The sequence below is a fragment of the Macrobrachium rosenbergii genome, chromosome 30, assembly GCF_040412425.1.
Source record: "Macrobrachium rosenbergii isolate ZJJX-2024 chromosome 30, ASM4041242v1, whole genome shotgun sequence".
Classification (NCBI taxonomy): Eukaryota; Metazoa; Arthropoda; class Malacostraca; order Decapoda; family Palaemonidae; genus Macrobrachium; species Macrobrachium rosenbergii.
The window spans coordinates 21,124,581-21,132,080 of record NC_089770.1 but is presented as its reverse complement, the minus strand read 5'-3'; the positions used below and the strand labels follow the sequence as shown (position 1 = coordinate 21,132,080).

Sequence of the window (7,500 nt, the reverse complement as noted above, 5' to 3'; positions counted from 1 at the left end):
ACCTTACAACGTCCCTTCGACCCCTAGCTGCAACTCCTTTCATTCCTTTTTCTGTGCCTCCGTTCACATTCTCTATCTTCCATCTTACTTTCTTCCATCTTACTTTGTACCCAGTTCCAGTCTCCTAATAATTATTCATTTCTGATTCTGGTTAGATTGCAAGTAGGTCCCGTTGCTAAGATTGGTTCTTAGTTTTCCTTCCTGTTACACCTGTCAAACCTTAAAACTACTTATTTCTACTGTCTCCTAACAATTGATTCAGCGCTGAATGTTACACCTTTCAAACCTTTTGCTCAATTTCCCGTTGCTGAATTGGCATGCAAGTATGCATAAAATTTATAAATCAAATCGGGACCAAGAAAAAATAGATTAAGGCCAATTTACACAAACATACACTTGATAGTAATGGAAGAGATTTCACACACAAAGCTGAGCTAAGAAAAAATTAAAAGTTCATCGGAAGTTAAGTCTTTAATTCCAGAAGCGAGGACGACGGGTCAATCCTTGTTAAACTTAAGAAGTTTGATATTGATTCTATTATTTCCAGAGAAACGAACGCTATATTCCAGTTTTTATTATGAGAAATGTCTTACATTTTTACCATACTCAAAAAAATTAAGACACTGCAGTAATTAAACGAAAATGGTTTTGAAATTTAGATAATCGTTATGTAGGAAATTCGTGATGTTTTTGGCGGTCTCGAAGGATTTGAATTCGACATCAGTTCTAGAAGGAAAAGATGAATATCTTCGCGTCTTGCTTGTAGAGTGGCCTCGAATAAGTCATAAATACCATTAGAATAAGGATGGAGGCTTTGTATTGCTTTTAAACTAGGCAGAAAAAGCTCATAACCCTTGAAAATAATCTGCAGTCTGCAGAAATCACTAAATTATTCACGAAGATAATGTAATGAAACCCCTGAATGATATGCAAAGAGACTCTGCAAGAATTTTCAAATGACTGTAAAGAATGTCAGTTCTTATATAAAAGAAGTAAGTGCTGTGCTGCTTTTAAGATAAACTACAAACGTTCCCACCCCTTCATTGATAAATCAGCATTCTGATGGGGCGGAATGCACGAAACATTACGGCTGGCCCTCACGACCCTAATCGCTTGAAATATCTTAACGAGCGGAATCGTTAGTACCTCGAGCTCAGCGTCCTTACGAGGGGCGTGTCCCTCCAGGCTCTCCGAGACTTCTGCTGGGAACCACGTTTTTGGGGTGGGGCAGTTGGGGGTCCCATGGTCCTATGCCGTAGGTGCCTTATCGTCTAATCGTTATCTCTGCAGACATGCGAGGTCTTACGGAAAACGACTGTGCGATATGGCGCTTAATGAGCGTGTGTTTGCAGTCACCGCAAGGAAAGTACGAATAAATGGGATCATAGTGCACTATCAGAGTCTTGCGGGCTGCTCCAGGAGCAAGAGCCCGTACCAGCGCAAGGCTGGCTTGATCTTAAACAACGTCTGTCTAAGAAGGAAGAATACATTGAGAGGCACAGCGCCCCATCTGAGAAGGCAGAATAAATATATCGTCGCAGCTGAGAAGACAGAATCGCTAAAAGGACGGCATAAACAAATAGTGTATCTGGAAGAAATAAAAGGAATAAATAGCTAATATCAGTGCGGCTGTTGCTGACACTTCCATTAGAGGTTTCTCAAAAGAAAAAAAATATCTAATGTACTCTTCCTCAGACACATAGACCACTTGTCCACGAAGTTTCTTTTAAATCCATCATCGTCTACCTGTTTTAAAATATGTTTCCATTGAGAGAGAGAGAGAGAGAGAGAGAGAGAGAGAGAGAGAGAGAGAGAGAGAGTCCTGGAGTCCTATTCCAAGTCGTTTTAAAGTCTATTCCTCACTTACTCTGTCCATATCTGAACGGTCCACAAAATTTAACTAAAATCCAGCTATTAGCTCCATTCCTCTTTCTTCAATCCTTCCGTTCAACTCCTCCAACTCCCTCTTTTCGCTGTCTCAAGCACTGATTGGCTGAAAGTGCCCCAGTGTTTTGCTTTATAGCCGGATTTTCATAAATCACTCAAATCATAATTCATCTATAAATTTTAAGATTTTGCGGAAAAAAAAAAGACACGTGAATACTTTACCCCCGTTCAAATTTTAACATAGATTTTTTGACTTGACTCCTGTATGTCGGAAGTGCAACGATTTTGACAATAGATGAAATAACTGAGTTGTGGTATTTTCTTAAGTGTAGGATGAGAGTTCAGTACCAGCATCCGTAGGGAAAACTTTTTTGTTTCTTTTATTTTGCGGTAAATATTTACCGCAGTGATGATAGGAAGGATTGCAAGGTGTTATATGACGGAAGAGTGAAGATGTGTAAATTTTTTTGTTCGAATCTTAGCGCTAAATGCGAATGATTTATCCGGTGGAATATATATATATATATATATATATATATATATATATATATATATATATATATATATATATATATATATATATATATATATATATATATTATATAATTTATATACAGTATATATCAGTAAATATACATAAATACATATGTGCAGACATACAATGAATATATTTATATATATGTATACACATATAATGTATATTCGCTTATATGCATTTATGTACTGTATACATGTTTGTCAAACTAAGAAATTTTTACGCCGGTCAAAGGCGTTTGGCTATTTGTAAAAGATATTCGCGTAGTTTAGTTTAATTTGTATGTGTGCTGAGAACAGAGAGGGAGGGGGGGGGATGGTTTTTCACTGAAGGTCGACCTGTTAATCATACTGGACCTGTAATTATTCTTTTATTGACAAGGCGAGAGACTGATGATTGTGCTGCGATCGATAACCACAGTAACCAATTGGGTCGTGACACTGAAATGATTAATCCATACGTTAAGTGGGTACTTGACGTCACTGGTAATTGCCAGTTTAACAAAGGAGTTACACCTGATGCTTCTGGCTCAAAAAATACAGTTTTATTTATGAGGACAATTAAGCTAGAATTATGGTAGGTACTGACCATTATTCTTGAGGAAGTGTATAAACAGAAATATTTTTTGATGTTACTTTTTTAAAATTTTTAGGCTGGCAATAGCGTTAGTCCTTATGTATGCTATTGTGCTTATGTATATATATATGTGTATATGTATATATATAGTATGTAATATATATAATATATATATATATATATAATATATATATATATATATATATATATATATATATATATATATATATATGTATATATAATATAAATATATGTAGTAATATATATATATATATATATATATATATATATATATATATATATATATATATATATATATACATATATACATATATAATATATATATATATATATATATATATATATATATATATGTATATAATGTATGTGTGCGTGTATGTGGTTGTGTATATATATATACTGTGTATATACATATACATATACATTATAATGTACAAAATAAGAAAAGGAAAATACCTGTCAAAAGCAATGATGGGTAAGACACAGAGTGAGATGAAAGACTATTATGGGCCGCCTATTTTTTTTTATACATCATGAATAAGAGATATGGGGGATAAATTGACTGCTTTACCGAAGCCGAAGAAGAATTGAAAGCACTCTAGGATCAGTTCACAGTTTTAGCGGAATTCAGTGATTTTAGCTGAAAATTAAATGGTATTCGTAGTGCTCAATACACAGTTTTGCTGAATATAGAAAGAAAACACTGAGCCTGGTGACTGGGAATGGGAGTCATAATAATTATTATTATTCAGTATATGAAACGTGTTCACATGGAAAAAGCACACTGGGTCCATTAACTTGAAATTCAGTCTTACAAAGAATGTTGGTTTCAGCCTCTCACCGCAGACCCCACACTGCAGCAGCAACTACTGATGATACAGAGCCAGTGATTTTTCATCGCCCTGGGGGAGAGTCGAACCCACGACATCTGAGTGGCATGCCACAACACTAACCACTATACCAGCGGACATGCCTGGTGAGATAACTATAAAGGCATTGTAGTAATTCATCTCCAGAAGGCTTGAGAAAGAAATTGATCAAACACTTAGCGATGAACACGTTGGTTTTAGCAAAGGCAGGAGCTGTACAGATCAACCCTTGTGTTAAGACATTGCAAGTACATGGAATTTAAAAATTCCTTTTGATGGATTTTCTTGTTTTAAGAAGGCTTTTATCTTTGTCTCCACACCAGCATTATGGAAGGTTGGACGTCACTACATTGATTTTTTAAAATCATTAAAAATATCCATAAACGGAGCATCTCAGATTCTAGAGCGATAAAGGTGTTTGGAGATTTTTGGTAAACACGTTTACTATGAACAGAATGTTCATACGTCAAAAAACATATTATTTGAAAAGTTGCATTGTTTCATTACTGATGAAAATAATTTATGATGAAAGAAAACATTATTTGTATTTCAGTTAAATTTAACATAATATATATATTTTGTATTTTATCAAAATGTAATTTACGGGCGTTTGGCTTACTTTGTACAAATTTCTACTCTTGCATAGTTTGACAGGTAATAACAATAAATTTACAAAAGTATATACGCATAGGCTAGTCGTACGTCATATATTTTACCTTGGTTCTTCAATTTGTTATGACATATTTGATGTATGGTCGGTTTTCACTAATAGTCATGTCCGACGAATCAATGGACGCCTGCGTACTATTACTGTTCATACATACGTATATACATACCTGACTTATATAAGGTTATTCTGAATAAAGTGAAAAAGGAAATGCCCCGTAGGGGGGAAGTGCCGTCAGTGCACCTCATGCTGTGCAATGTAGGCATTACTTAAGGTTCTTTGCAGCGTCCCTTCGATCCCTAGCTGCAACCTCTTTCATTCCTTTTACTGTACCTTCCTTCATATTCTCTTTCTTCCATCTTACTGTCCACCCTCTCCTAATAATTGTTTCATAGTGCAACTGCTTTGAGGTTTTCCTCCTGTTGCACCTTTCAAACTTTTTCACTGTCAATTTCCGTTTCAGCGCTGAATGACCTTAGGTGCCCCAGTGCTTGGCTTGCATGCCTAAATCTATAAATCAATGAAAAAGGAAATGAACACCCTTACATCACATAGTAGAAGCACCGTTGTTTTGCATGTGTCTGTGTTATACGTGCAGACACGCGAATAACTACGTGCTCCTTTTCTTAGGAATCAGACAACTCCTGACTATTGTGCGAAAGAAGCAAAGGTGTGTTCGTATGCATTGACAAGCGCTCGAGCTGGCATGCATAGGAGCGCACGTGTGCCTAAATAGTGACTTTGTATTGGCTTAAGTGAGGTATCCAAGCAGATTACCAATTATTTTTACATGACATTGAGAAGGTTGCATGATCATAGCTACGTGCAGAAATGTGTATCAATTAGTTATATTTATAGTTATTTTAATTGTATATATTAATTTTTAGGAATTTTATTGGATTTTATTTTCTGCGTGGAAGACATTTGGCTTTGTCACCAGTTTGTTCCCGAAATCCATTAGGATAAAATTGCTCTTGACGTTGAATGTGTCAATTTTTCCAAGCACTATGCGTCATGTAAGGCTTAGGAAAGCTGACTCAATCATTTGCGTTTTAAAGATTCATTAGGAAAGCTAGGTAGTTTGCCCTGCTCTGGTCGCTTCTGATGTACTTTATTTTCTCCGCCGTTCTTTAATAATAAGAATTTTCGCGTTGCCTACGCTCGGCGGTGAGTTTTGGTATATCATTCGGCAATAGCAACAGAGTTGTTTATGTACTTGGTGATCGTGGAGTGGTTCCTGAAATTGTGTGAGGAGGAGGAGGAGGAGGAGGAGGAGGAGGAATAGATGTACTGGGGTAGGAAGTGGGAAAGTTGGGGTCAGGAGGGGTTGGTAAGTGTTTAGGGCAGGAAGTGTAGGAAGATTCTGAGGAAGGAAGTGTAGGGAAATGGGAGGGGATAAGTTTTGATGGCAGGATTGGGAGAGGAGGTAGGGGTATTGAGGGAGCGGGGTAGGAGGGAAAAGAGCTGGAGGAGCAGGGGTTTGGGGGAGGGGGCAAACAGTAGGAACAGCTGGTAGTGGTTTCCGGGCAACAAGAGTGTTGCTGCATGTTTTCGGCAACCCCCGATCTCTGCCACGGTGTCGCATTCCAGCGAGAGAGCGACCCACCAGGGGAACTTTTCTGAGCCTTTCGCTCGTGAACCAGTCCACCAGACTGCTCGTACTGCTGCAGTTTTTATTCGCTCGTGGAATTGATTTTCCCGAAATTGAACGACGTGCTGGGAAAGTCTCTTGTTCTTACGGAGAATATTTACACGAAAACGTTTTAAATTTTATGAATATTACTTGTGGTGTTGTGCAAGATATTAACGTTTGTTAATGTGCAAGTTTGTCATTTTCAAGCTCACCGTGAAAATTGATAGGTAAATCATTCTCAACTTTGGTAACATCGAGAAATAAAGCAGCTTTGAAATCACATTCATCTGAATGAGTAGGCGAATTCTTGCCACGTAAAACGCAAATTAATGTCATTGCATGTGCATCGTTGAGCTTTGAAAACTGGGTCATTATCATGCAAAACTTTTTATGATGAGTTTGTGAATCGTTGGGTGACGTGTGCTTGGGAAATTTCAGGAAAACTGAATATTTTTTTGAAAAGAATAGTTGAAAAAAAAAAAACAGTGAATCGTGTAAAAGGGACCATTCTTTTTAACGGTGGCAATTTTGTGACCATAATTGAATCAGTCCAAAACTCACTATATATAATACGAAGTAGACACCATGAACACGTTGCGAAAACAAGGGCTCATACCGACATACTCTTCGTCATGTTTGTGTTCATGCTTTGACCCTCACTGAGGAGTAGATGCGAGCAATTTGACCGCCTGACACCGAAACCCACTTTTGAGAGCGTTTGCAATTTCCGACCGCCTCTCCTCTCCAAGTCCAGGTAAGCTCATAGACTGATAGACTTCTAGTTAGGTGCGTGTAAGTTATCTTAGTTTGGGAAAATTCAAGTTGTCTCCCCCGAGAAGCGAATGACTCTAATTGTAGCAAGAACTGTCATTTCCTCTAGGCTACGGAGCTATCTTCATGCGCTTTGCTCGTGTGCCGCAGTGTTTCACCAGTTTATTATCTCTTGTTGATTTCTGTTAAATATTTTTTGTTTTGTTTATTTTTTAATTATTTTATATCAATATTAAATTCTACTACTCTTCCTTTGGTTTGTATTTTCTGAATTTTTTTATATATATATATATATATATATATATATATATATATATATATATATATATATATATATATATATATATATATATATATATATATATATATTTATAATATTATTATATATATATATATATATATATATATATATAAGTATATATTATACATATGTACATATATATATATATATATATATATATATATATATATATAATACAAATTATATATATATATATATATATATATATAATACATAAAATATATATAATATGTGTGTGTA

The 7,500-nt window shown here is 35.9% G+C and overlaps 1 protein-coding gene across 10 annotated transcripts in view; it reads left to right on the top strand.

Annotated features, from left to right (window-relative positions):
* The window catches only part of LOC136855123 (sodium/calcium exchanger Calx-like), a 249,375-nt gene that overhangs the window by 40,081 nt on the left and 201,794 nt on the right, over positions 1 to 7,500 (top strand). The window contains exon 1 of one of the 10 annotated variants that reach the window (XM_067131984.1): positions 6,139 to 6,942. The exons of 8 other annotated variants lie outside the window; for them this stretch is intronic. The gene's annotated coding sequence lies outside the window, so the exon portion shown is untranslated. Of the gene's footprint in view, positions 1 to 6,138; positions 6,943 to 7,500 lie in introns of those variants that run through there. One more of the 10 variants, XM_067131972.1, reaches the window with a different exon arrangement.